A 24,578-nucleotide genomic window follows, 5' to 3' on the forward strand; every position below is an offset into this window, starting at 1 on the left:
GCTCGGGTAGTTAATTATGGAGAGGCGACTAGAAAGATTGGATTAGTTTAATAGGTTTGTTTGCACAAATTTCTCTTGGCCTTGGCTCCTCATCCCTGGTGATAAGAATGTTTCTTTTCTTCTCATGTAGGTGGAGCATCTTCCATATGGGCACCCCATCTCCTGCTTTCAGGAGGAAAAAGGAAGAGTGCCCTCCATGCATCTGCTGTTTCTCAAGTGTCTTTAACTCAAAATAATCAATATGCCGGAACAGCATATTTTGGGGGTGGTGTCTTCTAAACTCTTTCACTGTATAGGAAATGTTTTACATGACGTTTTCCTTTTAAAGAGAATTCTGAGGAAGTTGCCAAAAGGGATGACTAAGAGTCCTGTCCATGGGGAGGAATAAGATAAACTTAAATCTGTAGAATATTCAATTTGATGGCATTTCCAGAACTTAGAGGGCTCTGAAAAGTCTTCCAACCCAAAGCCTTCATTTTACAGATTAGAAGGCAGTCCCAGAGATGCTGATCTGCTTAAGGTCGCACAGGTAGCCAGTAGCAGGAACCCACATCTGAAATGTCCCAGTATAGTGCTCTTTCCCTTGAGACTGTTCTTGTAAATTGGAAAAACACACAAACCAACTTCCTCAGAGGTGTCCTGCTTAAGTGGCAAGCTTCACCAAGTTGGAAAGTTAAAAATTATAGTATCATTTGTGAAAGCATCCAACAGAACTTAATCCAGCCTTCAGAAAGCACAATATAAAGGAATCCTCTTCCTTATTACCTTAAATTACGGGCAGCACATTTAGCGATCTTTCCCTAACTTGTTTAGGAAGTGTTGAAGCTTTTCTGGGGAGTCCTAACTTTTTGTGTTCCTGTGGTTTGTTTGAAATTCATTACCCTTTTTCATCCCCTGTGATCCCTTTCTCTCCCTCCTCCTTCTTGGCCCTTCCACCCCACCCCAGCCCAGGTCAAATCTGAAGGATCTGCTAAGGGAATATCACAGCCACCAAGGACTCATCATCATCATCAAGATTGATCCCATATGGTGTCTACAAAGATGAGGGGCGAGGCCACGGTGCTTGCGAACTCCACAGGGACGATGTGGGAACACAACCCCTTTTGTCTTCATTCCCAACCCCTGAGATGAGCTCAGTCTGCTAGAACCAAGAATTTTTACTCCCCTGGCTTCACTAGAGCTTCCAGCCATGTTTTTTCCATTTCTTCAACTGCATTTCAAGAGCAGTGGGATTCAGAGGTTTGAAAAGCTTTTAAAAATACATTTCATGTGATCTCGTGCCTACAGAATTCATGCTCCAATTTACCTTTGAGCTCTTGCCTATTCTTACTAATTCAATTGTTCCTTTTGTGTCTATAAATTATATTTGGATTTTTTTTCCTTCCCTCCAGTTTGTTTAGTTCCCAGGATAGAAGAATTCTCATCTCAGGCTCTAATTACAGCCCCAGCACTAATCTATCATTTGTTCCCAAGATGTTTGAAGAGGTGTCTCACTGAGTTCTTCCCTTTCAAGCTGGCCTCTCAGAATGTTAGCGGAGATTTCCAGAATCTTCTTCCATTAACCATGTGTTGATTTGAAATCTGAATGTTTTTCCCCAAGTTATGTGCTACAATGGAGGCAGGGAGCCACAAAAGATGAAGCACACGCCAACATTATCCTTATAGCATTGGTGCCTGAAGCTTCTTGTCTTCAACTACAAAATGACAGCTATTAATAAAATTTGAGTTTATTTCTGTTAAAGAAAGAAGTGATTTACTGTCTAGTTTATTCTCATCGTCTTTGGCCAGCTGTGTTTGGAGAAGCCAGGAAAGACTTGCTGAAGAAGGAAGATTTGTCTGGTTCAACTAATTGCTTGCCCAGTTACCCAAGCATTACGACTCATGCCAATGGCCACAATATTGAAGAGTCAGCCAGAAATGGACATGAAAGAGAAAGGAAACATAAAAGCAACTCTACTCTAGTAAACTGCATTGCATTCAAAGAGGGGAAGGACAAACAACTCAAAACACAACCTTAAAATGTGCTCAGCAAGAAACAAACTGCCCACTGGGGGCCTCTGGAACTTCCTTCTGAGGCAAAGTTCAATTATACACTGAAGTACTGAGTTACTGAAGGCCAGACCATGGTGAAGGAGAGCAGGCTCTCTCACCTTATGGAATGCAGCTATGAAAAAGATTTATCACGTATCTGATGGACTTGCCACATGTCGAAGACTAACTTTTATTTTATCAATTCTTTCCCTTTCTTCCTCCCCACCCTGACACAAAAAAAAATTGTAATTGTGGTGATAGGAAAATGTCTGTAATAATTTTAACATATGTGAGATTACCCAAGAGATATATCATATGTAGGTGGTTTCAGAATTTTCATTAATCCACAATCTAGGAATGTGATATTTTACAGCCTGTACTTTCATACAGTACAAAGACAGTGAATTCTTAACAGACACTAAAGGGCAGTCCCTCGTTTTCCAGCATGCTCCTCACATTTCTCCAGCTGAGTTGTTCAAATGCAGAAAAGTAACTTGTTGGATGCTCAGCTACCAGCTTCTTATCCAGATCCCCTTCAGAAAACAAGTATATTCTGTTTGCATGAAGTTTACAAAAAATAGGATTAGGAGCAAGACATTATATTAAATTAACTGATTGGGCAGGAATGGCACTTGTTAATTTCCCTTTGTTAGATTTGCTCTACAAATCTAACATATATATCACTGAGTTGAACTGTCTCTGCAGGGTAGGCCAGGCAAATCCCTGCAATGAATTTCCTGGGATGGCCATTTACAGCTGTCTTTTTTCTTTTAATTTTTTATTGTTATGTTAATCACCATACATTACATCATTAGTTTTTGATGTAGTGTTCCATGATTCATTGTTTGCATATAACTCCCAGTGCTCCATTCAATATGTGCCCTCCTTAATACTCATCACCAGGCTAACCCATCCTCCCACTCCCCTCCCCTCTAGAACCCTCAGTTTGTTTTTCAGAGTCCATCGTCTCTCATGGTTCGTCTCCCCCTCCGATGTCCCCCCCTTCATTCTTCCCCTCCTGCTATCTTCTTCTTTTTTTTTTTTCTTAACATATCTTGCATTATTTGTTTCAGAGGTACAGATCTGTGATTCAACAGTCTTACACAATTCACAGCGCTCACCATAGCACATACCCTCCCCAGTGTCTATCATGCAGCCACCCCATCCCTCCCACCCCCCCACTCCAGCAACCCTCAGTTTGTTTCCTGCAATTAAGAATTCCTCATATCAGTGAGGTCATATGATACACGTCTTTCTCTGATTGACTTATTTCGCTCAGCATAACACCCTCCAGTTCCATCCACGTCATTGCAAATGGCAAGCTCTCATTCCTTTTGATGGCTGCATAATATTCCATTGTATATATGGACCACATCTTCTTTATCCATTCATCTGTCGATGGACATCTTGGCTCTTTCCACAGTTTGGCTATTGTGGACATTGTACAGCTATCTTCTTTATGTAAATATTAAGTGAGAATGCCCCGTTTTTTTAGGAAAAAAGCATCTGTTACCCATAAGCCCTTGTGCTTTTGAGCTAAGTGCCATTGCTAATCTGCTGTCACCTTTAACCTTCTTTCTCCTGGAATACAATCTCTGCGTGTCTTGTTGAAGCAAGGCCCAATGTCAAATGAGTATCTTCTTGCTCCAACCCGATTCATTGAGGTTCTGCCAACAGAACAAGCATAGACCTGAATGTAAACTAGAAATATTTCACCATAATTCAAAACTAAGTGCAACCCTTGTCGAGAATTTAGAGATATGAAGAACTACAGAAGGGAATTTAGCTCATCACCTTTGTCACTATAGACCGATGCTCAAATAATCGCGAAGAGGTTTCTAAATTTTTTAAAATGAATCAGTAGTTATTGAGTGCCTCCAGTGCCAGCAAAAAAAGAAGTATGAAACACCTCTTTGCAAAAGGAGTTAAGAATGTAACGGTAAAATGAGCTATATAAACAATTACAGACAGTTACATGATCCTGCCCCACTAAGCTCCCCTACTGTAGTCACTACTGTACCTTCCCCCGTCTCAATTGGCTCCAGGCGTGCTCATCTCCTTGCTGTGTGCAAATCAAGCCCCCCACCTTAGGGCAGTTGCTATACCTCTGCCTGGAGCATTCATTCCCCAGATGTTCAAATGGCCAACTCAGGCATCTCCTTCAAACCTTTGCTCAATACTTCTTTATGATTGGGGCCAACCCTGACCATTTATTTAAAATTGCATCCTGCCCTCCAACCCTACACTCTCCATCCTACTTGCCCTTCTTTCTCTTTTTCAGTAACATTTATGATCTTCTAATATACTATATAATTTATTTATTTTCTATGTCTATTAGTTCTCTCCCCCCCTCCTCACATTATGTATGGGGAGAATGTAAACTTCATAAAGACAGGAGTCTCTGTTTTGATCCCTGACATATCCTGAGTATACAGACTAGTATATACTGGTATATTAGAGGTGTCCCATAAATATTTCATGAATGTATAAGTAAATGGCTCAAGGAAGCAGAAGACCATATAAAAACCATCATAGAGGCATCCAACAAGAAGTAGAAGCTCCTCCTTTGCTGGGGACATTTTGAGGGAAAGAAAGGGAATAACACAAAGTGGTCAGACTATAGGGCCCTGGCTCTTCCTTGGGGCTGAAACCCTGTGAGAGAGAAGAACTGTGTGGCTGTAGGAACTCCCATGAGGCACTGGCAAAGAGATTCTAGTACAATTCTCTGGGCATAGCTCAGGAGAGTACTTTCCCTGCCCACATGTTTCTTAGGTTCCCCCTGTGCCCAAGGAAGGAGAAAAAGAAGGAGTGAAAACCTTTGGGAAAAAAATACAAGTACCCAAAGACACTGAATTAGACCAACATTGGCTATTTTAAACTGTTTTTTTAAATGAATTACTTTTATAGATTTATAATTTTAAATGTCTTCCCCACCACCAATAGGAATGAGGCCTATCATAAAAAATAAACAAAACTACTTTAATTTTTGGCACATCTGAGGTGTAAGACATAAACTCAACCCTGCTGCATTTGCTTATGTCTGTCATTAAGCGTCATGAAGAAAGGCCCTATCTATTTTGTTCAGTGCTATATTCCTAGCATCTCACAAAGTGCCTTCAGTGTGGTAGGTGATAAATACCATTGGTTGATTGGATCAGTGGTTTTCTTAAGAATGAAGCAATAAATTCATTCCGTATGTGTTCTGGGGTCAAACTGCCTGAGTTCAAAGCCCTTGCTTTGCCAGGAACAGTGTAGACAGTGGAATAATCATATCTTTATTCTGTTGTGGCAGAATCATTTATTGAGATTCTAATTTGTATTTTACTGTCATCATATTTTTTCTATCCTATTTGAAGCATGCGGACAGAAATTCATGACTCTGAGCCTCAAGGGAGGTTTATGTTGAAAGACAGAAAGGTTAAAATGTAAGCCAGCCAGCCTGGCTAGTGATGAAGATGCATCCTCCACCTTGGTGATGTCAAGAAAATGGCGAGTTCTTAGAGAAAGAATGGACTACATGGCCCAGTAACTACCCATTCTCAAAGGACCATGAGGATCTGGATGGTGAAGATATCAGTAGCAGTGACAGGCTGAAGATTAGGGGCACATTTTCTATTTTCTAAGAACCACATAAGATTTTTTTACAACCCTGGGTAAGACATGTGCGCCCTCTTCATTGAGCATAAATTTCTTGCTGTCACAGCATGGGTGTGGGGATTGCTTCTGAGTTAGATTTGATTTGACAAAAAGAAAACAAAGACAAGTGGCCTCTTTTCATACCCACATTATGGAGACGTATTCACATCATTACACTATTACTTTTAAAACTTACAATTCTAGAAACATAGTGACCCCACAGTTCCTCCAAGAAACTTCTCCATGAAAAATTCTAAATGTCTCTTGGAAGTTGGATAAAGGGGGCACTGAATTCAACTTAACCTCTTTCTAAAGTCAGCACAACATACTCCTGGGAGAAATCTGACCAGAGCTCAGTGTTGGGAGTGCTCATCCAGACACCCCTGGTTAGTGTCTAGGAGTTTGATCGGCTGCGGTTTGGGTTCCTGGGGTGGAGACTCTGGTTGGTAACATGAATACTTCTCAAATAGTTCTGCTCTCCAAGGAGCTTGGGAAGACATTTTCCAATCTTCACAGTTTCTTTCACATTTATTCGATTTTCAGACTTTAAGCCTAAATCCTATAATCATACCCCCACAAAGCTAAGTTTTCGAGTTTAACTGAAAATTGCATTAAGTTTTTTAAAAAGCCATTCTCTACATAGAAATGAATTTTCCTTCTTCCCAGGGCTCAAAAGGGCATGAAGAATTTCTTTAATTTAATAAGTGTTTTACACTTAGCTTAAGATGAAACCTCAAAAATATGTTTCTTTTCCCTTCAATTAATAATTACTAGAGTCTGATCGGTCTTTGAAAAGATACTTCCTGTCTCCTCCCACAAATCTTTTTGAACATTGTACTGGGAGTTCTAGCTACTGCAATAAGATCAGAAAAGGATATAAAAGAAATACAGATTGAGAAGGAAGAAATAAAACTGCCTTTATTCACAGATGATATGATCATCTATGTAGAAATTCCGAAAGAATCAACAGAAAAACCTACTGAAACTAATAAGCGTTATAGCAAGTTTGCAGGATAAAGGTTAACATAAATGGATCATAGACCTAAATGTAAACCATAAAACTCCTAGAATATAACATAGGAAAAAACCTAGATGATCTTGGATATGTTGATGACTTTTTAGATATAACACCCAAGGCATAAGCCATGAAAGAAATAATTGATAAGCTGGATAAAATTAAAAACTTGCACTCTGTAAAACATAATGTTAAGATGAGATAATGAACCACAGAATGGGAGAAAATATTTGCAAACGACACATCTGATAAAGGACTATTATCCAAAATACACAAAGAACTCTTAAAACTGAACAATAAGAAAACAAACAACCCAGTTTAAAAATGGGACAAAACAGACACTTCACTGAAGAAGAAAAACAGATAGCAAATAAACATATGAAAAAATGCTCCACATCACATATCATCAAGGAAATGCAAATTAAAACCACAATGAGATATCACTACATATCTATTAGAAAGGACAAAATCTGGAACACTGACAATACTAAATGCTGGCAAGGAAGTGGAGAAACAGAAAATCTCATTCATTGCTAGTAGGAATGCAAAGGGGTACAGCTACTTTGGAAGACAGTTTGTCTTCTTACAAAACTAAACATACTCTTACTACATAAGCCAGTAATTGCACGCCTTGGTATTTAACCAAGGAATCCAAAATTTATGTCCCACAAAACCTACACACAGATGTTCATAGTAGCTTTAGTGAAGCAATGAAGACATCCTTCAGTAGGTGAGTGGGTCAATAAACTGTGGTACACCAGACAATGTAATATTATTCAGCACTAAACAGAATTAAACTATCAAGCCATGAAAAGATACGGAAAAAACTTAAACTGCATATTACTAAGTGAAAGAAGCCAATCTGAAAAGGCTACATACTGTATGATTCCAACTATATGACATTCTGGAAAAGGCAAAACTATAGAGACAGTAAAAAGATCAGTGGTTGCTAGGGATTGGCAGGGTGGGAGTAGAGGGGAGGGATGTATTGACAGAGCACAGAGGATTTCTAGGCAATGAAAATACTATATGATACTAAATCATGGATACATGTCATTATACATTTGGCCAAACCTATAGAATGTACAACACCAACAATGAACCCTCATGCAAACTCTGGACTTCGGGTGATTATGGTGTGTTGAGGTAGGTTCACTGATTGTAACAAGTGTACCATTCAAATGGGGGATGTTGCTAATGGGGGAAGCTATGTATGTGTACAGGCAGAACTATATAGAAAATTTCTACCATCTCCTCAATTTTACTGTGAACCTAAAACTGCTCTAGAAAATAAAATCTTAATAAAAAAATTGAATGTGGTCCTCAAAAAATAATTCCTTTAAAAAATCCCTCCTTATAGGATTATTCACCACAACCAAGTGGGATTTATTCCTAGGCTGCAAGGTTGGTTCAACATCCGCAAATCAATCAGTGTGATACAATACCTTAATAAAAGAAAGAACAAGAACCATATGATCCTCTCAATAGATGCAGAAAAAGCATTTGACAAAGTACAGCATCCTTTCTTGATTAAAACTCTTCAGAGTGTAGGGTTAGAGGGAACACACCTCAATATCATAAAAGCCATCTATGAAAAACCCACAGCGAATATCATTCTCAATGGGGAAAAACTGAGAGCTTTCCCCCTAAGGTCAGGAACACGGCAGGGATGTCCACTATCACCACTGCTATTCAACATAGTACTAGAAGTCCTAGCCACCGCAATCAGACAACAAAAAGAAATAAAATGCATCCTAATCAGCAAGGAAGTAGTCAAACTCTCACTCTTTGCAGATGATATATTTTATGTGGAGAACCCAAAAGACTCTACCCCAAAACTGCTAGAACTCATACAGAAATTCAGTAAAGTGGCAGGATATAAAATCAATGCACAGAAATCAGTTGCATTTATATACACCAACAACAAGACAGAAGAGAAATTAAGGAGTCAATTCCATTTACAATTGCACTCAAAATCATAAGATACCTAGGAATAAATCTAACCAAAGAGGTAAAGAATCTGTACTCAGAAAACTATAAAATACTCATGAAAGAAATTGAGGAAGACACAAAGAAATGGAAAAACGTTCCATGCTCATGGATTGGAAGAACAAATATTGTGAAGATGTCAATGCTACCTAGAGCAATCTACACATGTAATGCAATCCCTATCAAAATACCATCAATTTTTTTCAAAGAAATGGAACAGATCATCCTAAAATTTGTATGGAACCAGAAAAGACCCCAAATAGCCAGAGGAATGTTGAAAAAGAAAAGCAAAGCTGTTGGCATCACAATTCCGGACTTTAAGCTCTATTACAAAGCTGTAATCATCAAGACAGTATGGTACTGGCACAAAAACAGACACATAGATCAATGGAACAGAATAGAGAGCCCAGAAATGGACCCTCAACTCTATGGTCAACTAATCTTCGACAAAGCATGTCCAGTGGAAAAAAGTCTCTTCAACAAAAGGTGTTGGGAAAATTGGACAGCCACAGGCAGAAGAATGAAACTGGACCATTTCCTTACACCACACACAAAAATAGACTCAAAATGGATGAAAGACCTAAATGTGAGACAGGAGTCCATCAAAATCCTAGAGGAAAACACAGGCAGCAACCTCTTCGACCTCAGCCACCGCAACTTCTTCCTAGAAACATCACTAAAGGCAAGGGAAGCAAGGGCAAAAATGAACTATTGGGACTTCATCAAGATAAAAAGCTTTTGCACAGCAAAGGAAACAGTCAACAAAACCAAAAGACAACCAACAGAATGGGAGAAGATATTTGCAAATGACATATCAGATAAAGGGCTAGTATCCAAAATCTATAAAGAACTTATCAGACTCAACACCCAGAGAACAAATGATCCAATCAAGAAATGGGCAGAAGACATGAACAGACATTTTTCCAAAGAAGACATCCAAATGGCCAACAGACACATGAAAAAGTGCTCAACATCACTCGGCATCAGGGAAATCCCCAAATCAAAACCTCAATGAGATACCACCTCACACCAATCAGAATGGCTAAAATGAACAAGTCAGGAAATGACAGATGTTGGTGAGGATGCAGAGAAAGGGAAACCCTCCTACACTGTTGGTGGGAATGCAAGCTGGTGCAGCCACTCTGGAAAACAGTATGGAAGTTCCTCAAAAAGTTGAAAATAGAGCTACCATACGACCCAACAATTGCACTACTGGATATTTACCCCAGAGATACAAATGTAGTGATCTGAAGGGGTATGTACACCCCGATGTTTATAGCAGCAATGTCCACAATAGCCAAACTATGGAAAGAGCCAAGATATCCATCAACATATGAATGGATAAAGAAGATGTGGAATGTATATATATATTCATTCTGTGTGTTTGTGTGTATATATATACACACACACACAGTGGAATATTATGCAGCCATCAAAAAAACCGAAATCTTGCCATTTGCAATGACATGGATGGACCTAGAGGGTATTATGCTAAACGAAATAAGTTAATCAGAGAAAGACATGTATCATATGATCTCACTGATATGAGGAATTCTTAATCTCAGGAAACAAACTGAGAGTTGCTGGAGTGGTGGGGGGTGGGAGGGATGAGATGGCTGGGTGATAGCATTGGGGAGGGTATGTGCTATGGTGAGTGCTGTGAATTGTGTAAGACTGATGAATCACAGACCTGTACCTCTGAAACAAATAATACATTATACGTTAAAAAAAAAAAAAGAAGAAGAAGAAGATAGTAGGAAGGGGAAAATGAAGGAGGGGAGATCGGAGGGGGAGATGAACCATGAGAGACTATGGACTCTGAGAAACAAACTGAGGGTTTTAGAGGGGAGGGGGGTAGGGGGATGGGTTAGCTTGGTGATGGGTATTAAAGAGGGCACGTACTGAATGGAGCACTGGGTGTTATATGCAAACAATGAATCATGGAACACTACATCAAATAAATAAATAAATAAATAAATAAATAAATAAATAAATAAATAAATAAATAAATAAATAAATAAATAAGAAAAAATAATCCCTCCTTACAGATACTTTTTCTTTACTTTTCCTCACTGTATGTGTATTTGCATATGAAATGCCATCAAACATGAGAACAACTCCTTCACCTATATAAGTGTAGTGAAAGTAATGATTTCCTTTCCAATGCATGTGAACTTTTGTTTTGAAACTTGTCTGGGAACAGGAGTTTGGGAGAGGATCATCAGAAGACCATCCAAAAGATTAGGGCTCTCAAAAGAAAAAGTGGGCAATGGAAAGGGTGGGATGGTATCTGCTTTCCATCCAGCCTCATGGATTGAGTTTGAGGCCCAGTGGTTAGGAAGAGAAAAGGGCCAGGAAGTGATGGGGCAGTTCAAGAAAAACCTTGTATGACTGTCCATAGCAAATGTGTTTGAGGGTTCCAGGAACTGGGCAAACCTGGGACCTCTTGAGGACTGAGAGAATTGCAAGCCTGGAGTATTTGGAGTCAGCCCCTTGGCAAAAATATTGTTACCCCATGAAGGGGAAAGTGAGCATAAGGCTTCTCCAAATGACTTTTTGAGCAGCAGATAATCATCCGTTTGAACACCCCGAAGAGTAAACGCTTTGGGGGAAAGTGAGTGGGAACTATTGAGGCAGAAGTCATGTGTATTATACATATAATACTCATACTTGTATGTATGATACATAAGCAACATTTTATCCAGTGAACGTTAAAGGATGTATTGTAGAAATAATGAGGAGCTATTTTAATGACAAAGAAAACAATAATTCTATTTCAAGGAAGGGGATGAAATCATAGAGGTTTTCCCAACACACAGCAAACCCAGAAGAAACTTGGAATCTACTTGAGATGTTCCACCCCTCTGTTCCCCATCTGGTGCACTATTCCCCACTTTTGGACACATTTTGTTGGACACATTTTCCCTGATATCTAGAAGGGGCTTTCTCATTACAAACCCCAACAGGAATGCTATGAGAAATAAACAAACTCAGAACATGACAATACATCCAAGGACATTTATTGCAGCTTTTTTTCAAAGACAGAAAACTAGTAAACTTGAATCTTCATGAATAGGTGAACTTTCAACACACTGAGTTATACAATTCAATGTGTAGTCATTAATCTGGGGAAAATACATGAGACATTATACAATTATATATGCCAGTTACAGAGTAATGTGTGTAGTTTTAATAAAACATAAAACAACAACAACAAGTACTCAGGTCATGGTCTCAGGGTTGTGGGATCGAGCCCCACATCGGGCTCCACGCTCAATGTAGTCTGCAGAAATGCAGCAATGCAAAGAGATTCTTTCTCTCTCTCCCTCTGCCCCTACCCCCACTCACTCTAAATAAATAAATAAATAAAATCTTTTTTAAAAAATGCAGCCATATTGTTAACTCCTCCAGAGATTAATTGCCACACAAGACATCCCAAAAAATCATAACTTAAGAATGTTAACTGTAATTCACACTGCAAATTCATTGCAATGCTACTTGCTTGAGATGAGAACCGAACATGATGAAAGCTTTCTGTTAAAAAAATGTCCTTTTGGAAAGTTACTACTACCAATGAAAGAACTTGAAATACAGCAGGAGAAATATGATTAATCAGAGTCTTACTGTGTCTATGCCTTTGCTTCCTGAGTATGTTGGGATTTAGTGTTTCATTTAAGAACTGGGTTTTGTTTTTGTCTCCTCTTATAACAATTTTTATAGGGAACAAGTAGGGGTAGGTCTAGGGCAAGCTGATATTTTAAGGGAAAGGGAAAAATCAAAGTCAAAGCTATGGGTAAAATAACAATGACTGGCACAGCCATGTTTTTGGCAAAAATTTCTGGAGCACTTCCAGGATGTCAGGCACTGGGCTTGATACTGATAATATAGAGGAATAAAGTTACAGCCTTTGCCTTCAAGAAGCTCATAACTGAGTGGAAGAGATAGATAAGTCCTTTATTTGTCCTTGCTCAGCTCCCGTTCTCCTTCTCATTGGCAACCATTCCAAATTTCCACAAACCCAACTTTCTCAATTCTTCTTCTCCAATGCCTACCTTCCTCTCTCTTCGCAAACAGCCTTACTTCATACTTAACCAAAGAAAAGGAGTGATCAAAGATATAATTCCCTCAACATCTCACCCCACAATCTATAAGCATCCCCTCCCTTACTCATCTTTATTTCTTTTCATCCACTCTCAGAGATGAAATCTCTCTCCTTTTGTTTAAGGCCGGCAAGCTTCTGGATCTTGATCCTTCAGTGACCTGCCACGCTCTCTCCTCTATATTCAATTGGCCCTTCTCTATTAGCTCCTTCTCTTTAGCCTATAAGTAGCTTTAAGTTTCTTCCGTCCTCAAATTATCCAACTAAATCAGACAATTTTCTTCTACCTTTTGACTTATTTTTTCTTCCCTCTATATCAGTTAATATAGGATAGATTTCGTTGCAGTAACAAATAGCCCCCAAACTTCAATGACCTAATATAAAAATACAAAAAGCTAACTTCTTACTAATGCTACACAGGCTTCTTTTGCAGCCATCCTCACTGGGGATCACAGATGAATGGAGGCTCTGCCATCTGGAACATCAACAGTCTCTCTAGCAGGAGATTGGAGAATAATGCACCACCTCCTAATTGCTTCCATTTTATTCATATTTCACTAAGCCAGGGGAAGTCACAACCCGAACTTAAAGAACAGGAATCTAAATTTCAAAAGTTTAAATGACTTGTCCACAATCACATGTCCAGTACAGGTCAGAGCTATTTCTCAAACCAGATGGCCCAAATGCAATGTGCTTTCTACAATTTACTGTGAAAAAAATTCAATTAACTCTTTGTCTTATTAGCTAAATCACAGATTTGAGTATTTAAAATGATTTAACAATTTTGCCTTAGCCTGAGTGAACCAGGTATGAAGACAGATGCCAGTCGACAACAGTAGATTAAAAATGTTCTTTTTTATTACAGCTTCACACATGTGCTTCAGTCTTGATCTAAAGAGATAATATTGAATGAGGATGGAGTTGTCCAAATTTTAGGTTTTACTTTTGGTCTAGCCCATCTATGACTACATCTTAGCAGTGCTAAGGATAATAGAAGTGATAGTGGAAGTCTACTTAATAAAGTGTTCTTTGCTATAAATGTTTGGAGAAGAAAAGAAGGAAGTAAAAAATGGAGGAGGGGGAAGAGAGGGAAAGAAAGTTTTTATCTAAGTCATTGAGACTAAGTTAGAGGACGAAATGTCATCACTTACAAACAACCAAAACCACATGAATTAAGAAATTCATTAAGTACACACAATTAACCTGTACTATGTTATTTTTTAAAGATTTATTTATTTATTTTAGAGAGAGCAGGGGGAGGGGCAGAGGGAAAGAGAAACTCAAGCAGACTCCCTGCTGAACAGGGAGGCTGATGGGCTTGATCTCACAAACCTAAGATCGGGGGCCTGAGATCAGGGCCTGAGCCAGAAGCAAGACTGCTTATCCAACTGTTCTACCCATACACCCCATAATCTGTACTGTTTTAAAAGAGCTGTAAGATGAAAGAAAAAGTAGCCTATTCATTCAATGGTAAGTTGAGAAAGGAATATATATGTAGGCAACATAGAAATCAGTGATGATCTTGATAAGAGTGTCTTTGGCAGAATGGTGGAAAAGGAAGCCAGACTGAAGTAATCTGAAAGAATGTTCAGAAGGAACAGTATGCCTAAAAGTACAAAGTCTCAAAAGAGTCGTATGTTCAGGAGCAAGAATAGTTTGATGATGTTGGCAATACTGTTGGTGAGATCTTTGTTTGCTTTGTGTTGTGTGTGTGTTGTTGTTTGTAGATTTTTTTTTCTTTTGTGTGTGTGTGTGTGTATGTCTTAAAGTCACCATCTGGTCTGACTGTGACAGGAAGTTATGTTCAAGTTTGTCCACTGAGCAACCCAGTATAGCACCTTATGCAATCTGTGTCCTGTCCAACTTCCCTGGAAAATTTCCTGGAGAAAGTCAGCATCATGGAAATTTGTTTTAGAGCTCAAAAATGGGAACCAATGTAGAACTTACATAGCAACTATTCTCTGTATCTGTGAACCACTAATGAAAGTCGCTTAGGCTCTGAGGGTGGGGTGCCTTCAATGTTCTCATCTGGACAAGGCCATCAATACTGGCCCTTTCAGTTCTACCTCTTACTAAATTTACTTGGTTAAAAGTTTCTGGTTGGATGATGTCACAGAGGCTGCATCTTTCATTTCTAGTTTTTCTGGGTTTTGTTTGTTTGTTTTTTCTCCAAATGAAACTAAATACCTGGAAATGCAGGGAGGCTCTTTCTCTTCACTAAGTCACCTTGTCCTTTTGCCTAACTAAGGCTAGTCAGAGTGCAATCACTTTTATGTGAACTTTGGTACTTCTGACATGAATGTACTAAGAGGAGAAGTCCAAAATATGTCCTTTCTAGAGAAATCCAAAAATAAACAATTAGCAATGATGCAATTAAGCAAGATGGATATCACAGACCTTTTTTCTAAGCAATACTGGGTTTCTCTGAACTCTCATTCAGAGTTTTTGATCTATAGAACAAAGAAGAATGCACCAAGACAATTCAGGATTTTATACGATGATAATTTGCTTAATCCTGTTGGGAAATGAGAGTAAACACAATTGCCAATTCCCATACCTATTGTTGATACAATGGGAACCCATTGCCAGATAGACTGAGACAAAGATGATTGATTTTAAGAAAAAGTCTCAAACAATTGTTCTCATTATGGCATTATAAATTCAAATAATCTTTCTGGTTAGCAATACATATCAAAAGGCTTTAATATGTTTATATATTTTAATCAAGTAATTCCATTCTGTTATTTTATCCCAAGGAAATAATCATGGCAAAAACCAAAATTTAGCTTCAAAGATGTTCACTGCAAGAACTGTTAATAATTGCAAAAACCAGAAACAGTTTTAATAGTAAGCCATTAATCTGCTGATTAAGTAAGTTTTGATGCCATGGAATGCTATTTTAAGCCTCCTGGATTTCTCTCCTAAATACTTTTTTTTCCTCCATTACCTCATTTCTTTGTCTTTTTGTTCTGCTTTTGGGAAGATTTCCTCAACTTCATCTTCTAACTCTCCTATTACATTTTTTATTTCTCCTATCAAACATTTTATTTCCAAAAGCATATTCTTACTCTCTGTTTATTCCTTTTTAAATGGTGTCCTTGTCTTATATCAGAGGTACAGTATCTTCTCGTCTCCCTGAGATATTAATTTTGTTTTTGTTTTTAAGGTTTTTTTATTAACATATAATGTATTATTTGTTTCAGGGGTACACGTCTGTGATTCATCAGTCTTACACAATTCACAGCGCTCACCATAGCACATACCCTCCCCAATGTCCATCACCCAAGCCACCCCATCCCTCCCACCCTCCTCCACTCCAGTAGCCCTCAGTTTGTTTCCTGAGATTAAGAGTCTCTTATGGTTTGTCTCCCTCTCTGGTTTTGTCTTGTGTTTTTAAGTTTTCTTCTTTTGTCTGTGTTCCTTTTTTCTGTTTATTTGTTTTGGTCTCTGGTTTCACAAAAAAAGACTTCATTCACATAACTGATTACCCTTGAATGAAAATTTGTATTTAGAAGCCCTCTGTGTGGGGGCACCTGGGTGGCTCAGTCAGTTAAGCATCTGACTTGTGATTTTGGTTCAGGTCATGAGATCAAGTCCCACGTCCACTCTCCACTCAGCAGGGAGTCTGCTTGAGATTCTCTCCCTCTGCCCTCCTGCTCTCCCCACACTCTCTCTGTCTCTCCAAAATAAATAAATAAATCCATCTTTAAGGAAAAAAAGAAGAAGAAGAAGCCCTCTGTGTGTGCAGACAGAGCTTGTTCACTTGTAGATTTTGTTGAAGGGTCATTAGGTGGCACCTTGTCATATGTGTAAACTCTTTTCCATGGACAGGTTGGATTTCCCTCCAATATCCTGTTTAGAGTTTTAAGTCTGGCTGCTATCATCCTCGGAACCTAGTTGGGGGTTCAGAATTTTACCATTAACCTTGATGACTTTTCATTGTTCCCTACTTTTAGTATGATTCCTCACCACCCCCTGGTGAGGTACGTTGTGTGCCTGAGTCCAAAGACCTCTCCAGAAAGTAAATTTCCCATCTTATGCCAAGGTGGTGGTGGGGAGGAATAGTTGTTTGGATACATGGGGTGGAGAAGATCTAGGGTTCTAAATATTCTTCTTAAAGACTTTGAACCGTGCAGTTCTACCTTCAATGGAACATGATAGCTCTGATTCTACAGGGGAATTTAGCAGGAAGAATCAATTGCTTTTAACTGGCTTCCCCACTGTCGGCTTAGTTTTCAGCTTTTTTCTGGTTTTCTAAGTGAGTTACTGTATTAGTTAGCTATTGTTATGTAACAAACTACCCTCCAAATTCAGTGGCTTAAAGCAATAATATTTACAATTACTCATGAGTCTTTAAACCAGCTACATGATTCTTTTGCTTTCAGCTGGGCTTCTTCAGGCATGTCCGGTCAAATGCAAGCCTGAAAAGGCAGTTTTGCCAACCTTGGCTGAGTTTACTCATAATACTTGCAGTCTTGACTAGGACAACTGTGCTGACTCAGTTCTAGCCACATATTCTTTTATCCTTCATCAGATTAGCCTGGATTGTTCATGGCAGAGGCAATGGTTCCTAGATTTAGGACAGAAACACATAGACCCTTTGATGGCCAGGCTGGGACTGGTAAAATTTTACTCTGTTTCTTTCTATTGGTCAAAGCAAATGACAAGACTAGTTCCCACTCAAGAAACAGGGAATAGACTCCAGCACTTGATGGAATGGGCCGTAAAGTCACATTGCAATGGGCATAGATAAAGAGAACAAAGAAGGAATGCAGTTATTTTTGCAAATAATCTATCACAGTAACCTCTGAACCAAAGATGTTGACTTCTCTTGCCCGCATTTGTTTCTGATCTCATCTCATCTTCATTCTTGTACCTTGTGCCTCTTTATTCCTTTATTCATTTATCCATTTATACAACCAATATTTAAGGACTCACTAGGCTAATCAGGCACTGTCCTACATGCTGAGAATACAAACATGAATAAGGTAATCAAAATCCCTGCCCTCCCCTGTGGGGTTTATATTCTAGTGAAAGGAGATAGACAAAAAACAAAATACATAAGTAAATTTTATGGGTTATAAATTCTATGGAGAAAAATAGAGCAGAGAAGTGGAATAGGGAGTGCTGGGCATGTGCATTCTTAAACTGGATCATCATAGTCATTTTGTGAGACTTGAGAAGGAAATAGAAGGAAATGTAATTCAGTCTGCTAAGTTCAATCTGCAATCGCCCCAATGAAATGTCAGGCATCCATTAAAAATTATGTTATATGGGGTGCCTGGGTGGCTCAGTCCTTAAGCGTCTGGCTTCGTCCTGGGATCGAGCCCCACATCGGGCTCCCTGCTCGGCGGGAAGCCTGCTTCTCCCTCTCCCACTCCCCCTGCTTGTGTTCTCTCGCGTGCTGTCTCTCTCTTGGTCAAATAAATAAATAAATCTTAAAAAATATATGTTATAGGAGACTATTTGACTTTCAGTCAAGATATATTAGAAATCTATGTTTTCAGGCACCCTCCTTACTCTAAACACACAGCAATGATAGATAAAATATAAAAAGAAAAAACAGGCAGTCACATTCAAACAGAAGATCAGCAGATCTTTGTAAACCACAGACAGAACAGAAACACAAGCCAGAAGGTAGGGTGAAGTTGTAGATAGTCTGGGACCTGAGCCAGGTTCACTGCTCAAATCCAGAGACTGGAGTATAGTTTCCTGCCCTTAAAAAAGACTGAAAATGCTTCAATTAACTATTTCCTGAGGCTGTGCCTTACTTATGCCCCCTTATTTATGATAGCAGGAGAATGCAGATATAGCCCCAAATCCAGAACCAAGTTACCCACATGCTTGGTGATAGGATTCTCTTTTTAGTATCACCACAGGGCTGGAGCCCAAACCCCAACATAAAACCTGCTTCTGCATTAAGGATCCCTGGAGTATCGGATGGAGGCAACCACAGAATGACTACTGAGGGTGGGGTGAACCCAGGGACAGTGAGAGCAAAACTAAGGAATAAGAAGAAAAAGGACACTCTAATTCAAGATAATCCTATGTACCAAAATTCCAAAACATATGCAGAAACTAGGAAAAACAGTCAATAAAATCTACAGAGTTAAGAGATGATTAAAATCAGTGCAAGCAAAATAAAATAGAACTATATAAAAATAACTTTAATATAAGTACAGACAGTCCCCCACGTACAATGGTTCAACTTACATGATTTTTCAGCTTTAAGGTGGTGCGGAACAGATACACATTCAGTAGAAATCATACTTCAGATTTTGAAGTGATATGTGGTATGATGCTCTCTTGTGATGCTGCGTAGCAGCAATGAGCCACGGCTCCCAGTCAGCCACGTGATCACAAGGGTAAATAACTGATATACTCACAACCATCCTGTATCCATACAACCATTTTGCTTTTCACTTTCAGTACAGTATTCAATAAAGTACATGAGATACTCAATACTTTATTACAAAATAGGCTTTGTGTTTGATGACTTTACCTAACTGTAGGTTAATGTAAGTGTGCTGAGCACATTTAAGGTGGGCTAGGCTAAGCTATGATGTTCAATGATTTAGGCACATTAAATGCATTTTTTGCTTTTGATATTTTCAACTTACCATGGATTTATCCAGGCATAACCCCATGATAGGTCAAGGAAAATCTCTATGTTTACGGCCCTTAAAAAGATAAAAGAAGTCATAATAACTATAAAAAGGAACAAAGGCACTTGGTTATATCAGTGAACAAAACGGGGGAGAAAAATCCCTTCCCTCATGGAGCTTCATTCTAGCAGGGGGGAAGACAAATGGTATATCAGGATCTCCCCACGAAATCAATCGCACACTCAAAAAGGGTGAATGCACATACTTCAATAACTCTTTAGAGTGTATGATAAAGCACCCAAGGCTAGCAACAGGAGGACGCTATTACCAGAGGCTTGAAAAGAACAAACCACAGCATTGCAGAGAGGTGAGAATTCAGAAGTTCTCACAAACTTAGAACAAGACTGATTGTTGGGGCGCCTGGGTGGCTCAGATGGTTAAGCGTCTGCCTTCGGCTCGGGTCATGATCCCGGGGTCCTGGGATCGAGCCCCACATCGGCCTCATGACTCAGCGGGGAGTCTGCTTCTCCCTCTCCCTCTGCCTCTCTCCCTGCTCATGCTCTCTCTCTCTCTCTCTCTGTATCTCTGTGTCTCAAATGAATAAATAAAATCTTAAAAAAAAAAAAAAAAGACTGATTGTTATAGCCATGGCAATAAGTAGCCATAAAAACCAGTTTTAAACCAGTTCAAATGATCATCAAAAACCCACTTCAGGGGCACCTGGGTGGCTTTGTCGGTTAAGTGTCTGACTGGCTCAGGTCACGATCCCTGAGTCCCATGTCCGGCTTCCTGCTCAGCAGGAAGCCCGCTTCTCCTTCTCCCTCCGCCCCTCCCCGTGCTTGTGCTCTCTCAAATAGACAAAATCTTAAAAAAAAAAAACCTCAGTTCGGGGAACATGCCTTTGCCAGGCAACCACCGTCAGACACCCATTCTGAAAGCAGCCGAACAGCACCAGACCCTCTCCAGTGAACACCCCTCTAAGAATCAACCAATCAGCAACAGTCTTGTTGAGCAACAATACAGACGAAGCCAACCCACTAGAGCCTCTCAAAGTCCGCCAATCCCTCGACTCCTTGCTTCTCCAAACCTTATGTAAGATCAGTAGTTTGCTTGGCTTGAGGACACTGTGCTGACTGGTCTAGTTTTCTTTGACAGAGGAACTGGGGGAAATATGCACCTTGAACTCTCTCTCTTCCCAACACCCAATCTTTTGATAGTGCCTTCTTGGCTAAACTCAACTAAAAACTAGAGAGCAAGAAAGATTTGTTGAAACTGCCCATAGATTGCAGCTTCGCAGGGCACAGAGCAAGGTGGATGAGGGTGAAGAATGGACCTCAAGGAGCAAGGGAAATTCCCAGCATAATAACAAACATAACAAATAAGTAAATTATATAATCAGTTAGAAGGTAACAGAACAGAGAGAGTGAGGCTGTAAGTATTGGGCGAAGGAGGGAGGAAAGATTGAAGTTTCAAGTAGGGTTTTCAGAGTAGATTTCACCTAGAGTCACATTTGAACAAAGACTTGAGAGAGGTGAGTGAATGAATTAGCCATTCATATTTGGGGGAGGGGTAGTCCAGGCAGCAGGAATAGCTTGGGCAAAGACCTTATAACAAGAGTATGCCTGGCATGCTCAAAAACAGTGTGGCTGGAGTAGCATGAGAGAGGAGGAACAGAGTAGGAAATAACCTAAGAGATGGAATTGGGAACCAAATCATGTAGGTCTTCAGAGGCCACTGAAAAGATCTGGGCTTTGTATTAGTTTGCTCGGGCTGCCATAACAAAGTACCACACGCTGGTTTGGTTCAACAACAGAAGTGTATGATCTCACAGTTCTGGAGGCTAGAAGTCCAAGATTTCGGTGTTAGCAGAGCTGGTTTCTTCTAAAGCCCCCTCCTTGACCTGCAGATGGCTGCCTTCTCGCTGTGTTTACACGGTCATTGTTTGGCTTTGGCCCGTGTGTTATCTGTGTCCTAATCTCCTCTTCTTATAAGAAACCAGTCAAATTGGATTAGGACCCAGCCATATCATCTGATTTTACTTTACCACTTTAAAGACCCTAACTCCAAATAGAGAAACACTCTGGGGTACTTCAACATATGAATTTGGAGGGACATAATTCAACCCATAACAGGCTTTTACTCTGAAAATGGGGAGCTGCTGGATGGTTTAGAACAGATGAGTGGCATAATTTGATTTATGTTTTAAATGTCCCCTCTGACTGCTGTTTGGAGCTTAGGCTCAAGTGGAATGAAGGTAAGACTGGAAGCAAGGAAGCTGATTAAAAGGATATTTCAATAATTCAAGTAGAATGTGATGGTGACTTGGTCCAGAGGTGAGAAGAGTCAGACTCAGGATACATTTCTAAGGTAGTAAATGGGATTTCCTGGTGATTGGGATCTGGAATGTGAGGGAAAAGTTGGCATCAAGCATGATGCCAAGACTTTTGGCCCAAGCAACTGGAAGAATGGAACTGCTATATTGACATTGGGAAGCTACAAGAGGAATAGCCTTGTGGAAAAAGACATAAGAGTTTAAGTTTAAGAGACATATGAAGTCTGAGATGCCTACTAGACATTCAAGAGGAGATGGTAATAGGCTGTTGAATATACAGGTCTGGAGTCCAGGAAGGAGGTCTGGATTGGAGAAATAAATGTAAGTCATCAGAACATAAGTGATCTTTAAAGCCATGAGACTAGATGAGGTCAGCAATGCAGAAGAGAAGAGACCAAGGATTGGGCCCTAGATCAGTGCAACATTAAGGGTTAGAAGGAAAGGAGGAACCTACAGAGGAAATAGCAGGCAGTGAAGTACACAGAAGATGAAGAGAGTACTGGGTCCTTGAAAACCAATGAATAAAGTTTGTCAAGGGGAAGAAAAGCTACTGCATGAAATGCTACTGAAAGTCAATGTTCAGATCATTATTAATATAAGCAAGGCCCTTTAATATTGTCCTATAGCTCTTGAATGTCCTGTTCTATGTATCCACTTTTTTCTCTTTGTGTTCCAGTTTGAGTAATTTCTATCAGCCTATCTTAAAGTTCACTAATTTTTTCCTCAACTGTTCTGAGTTTATGGATGAGCCCATCGAAGGAATTCTTCATCTCTGTTACTGTTTTCCATTTATGTATTTCCACCAATTCTTTTCCTATTGTTTCCATCTCTAAGCTGGATTTAGCCATCTTTTAATGCATGCTGTCCAACTTTTTCATCATAGCCCTTAACATATTAATCATAGCTATTTTATATTCCCTGCCTCATAGTCCCAACCTCTGTGTCATATGTGAGTCTGGTTTTGTTAAACACTTTGACTCCTGACTCTGGTGTGTGTGTGTGTGTGTTCTTGTTTCTTTGCCTTATTATTTTTTGTTGAAAGCCAGACATCTTGTGTAGGTCAGTAGACGCTAAGGCTACTAGTTTTTATGCCCACATAGGGGCGTACATTTCCTTCTGCAAAGTGTTTAGTGTGTGGGAGTTGATCAATCTAGTCAGGACTTGAGCTGAGTTTGTGATTCATTGTTACAGTTACCTTCAGTGCACCATGAGCTTTGAATTCCTCTAATATTACCTGGTGTTTCAGTGGGTGCTGAATTGTAAGAGGTTTGTTCCTGAATGTGTCTGTTCCACACAACTTTACATTTTCCCTTTTCACTGCACCTCAGTACTGTTACTTATTAATTGCACAAGCATGGTCTTATTTAATTGTACAACTGGTTTTTTTCAGCCTGGTTTTGGATCCAGAGGAAGACTATCTCAGTTGTTCTGCTCAATCTTCAATCTTAGGCAGGCACCATGGCCCCTGAATTTCCAGGACAGGGCCATTTCAGAGATCCTACCCACCCTCAGCTATGGGGCTGGGACCAGCTCATATTCCTGCTCCTCCCCCAGGAATAGACATTCTTTGCAGCCCCCTTCCAAAGTTATACTGGGTTTCTCCAGTGCCCTAAGAGCACAGTGTAGTGACCTATGGCTTTGTTCCATGTGAGATATAGGGGAGAAGGGCTTTGTACCTTTCTTACAGGGATACCTGTTCCCCTCCCCAGTTCTGCACCATGATGGAGGTTTTCTTGGGATTCTCATCCTGCCCTCAATCCTTTTTATGAGTACTTGATGAGGTCCATGGGAAAAAGCTTGGGAGTGAATTCCCCTTGTGTCTGTGGCCCCTGAGGTTATATATATTTCTGTAACTAGCCCACATTCAACCTTTAGCAATTTGTTAGAAATCTTACCCAAATTTTACATACCAGTGGATCTGCCCCCATAAAGAAGTGCTTGACTTTCATTGCTTTTGGGAAGCACTTGTATTTCTTTAGATTTAAGGTTAGTTGATTGCTCTGTGACCTTATTGCTCTGATTGGGTTCAAGAAAAGCTGTGAATTTTTATATTGGTATTTTTGTGGTTGTTAGAGTGAGAATGATGTTCTTTCTAGCTTCCTACATCCTACACAGAATCTAGAAGTCCTGTGTCATTAGTCTTTAACTGTGTGACTTCAGGCAAGTCTTTTATTCTCTCTGGACCTCAGTCATAGGAACAGTGTGCTAGAAAATCTCTAACGTCCCTTCCAACACACATATTACATGGCTTCAATAAACAAAACAGCTTCCAGAGAAACTACAGTTACATACTTACCTCACTGTTCCCTATCATAGCTGCATCAGCTAACTGTATAGAAAGTAATATAAAAGAATTCAAACTCAAATTCTACATAATAATTTCTATCAACAGTAGACCTAAAATCATAATATGGCCTGACTTCCTAGATCACCCTCTATTCATTAGCTCCAAGACAGCAAACCAGTTTCAATTCAATGAGTAGCACAGGGATTCTGGAACTCATTTTCCCCCTTAGTTAATTGTCATCTCTAATAATTATTTTCTTTCATGCTGAGCTCTGTGGCTCCTTTAACACATTCTTGGATGTTTCCACTAATCTCTCATGTTCCCGTCTTCCCATGATCTTTGGCAACTCCGAAAAAGCCTAGAAGTTATTGCTGCCAGAAAGTATTTGTGTCTCCCTGATTCTACTTCTTACATTGTGGAGTACTTTATCTTGAGGGTAGCTGTTGGAAAGGCATGAAAGGTAAAAGTCCCATGTACCAAATCCACCAATTTCACAGCCTCTCTGAGTCCAACATCACAAGGGGAAGTCTAAAAGGTGGTCTTTTCTTCCTCAGATATTCCAACTTGAACAAATGGAGTTTTTA

Source organism: Mirounga angustirostris, unplaced genomic scaffold, assembly GCF_029215605.1.
Source record: "Mirounga angustirostris isolate CCGP_5_RB_7025 unplaced genomic scaffold, mMirAng1.0.hap1 SCAF_5, whole genome shotgun sequence".
NCBI lineage: Eukaryota > Metazoa > Chordata > Mammalia > Carnivora > Phocidae > Mirounga > Mirounga angustirostris.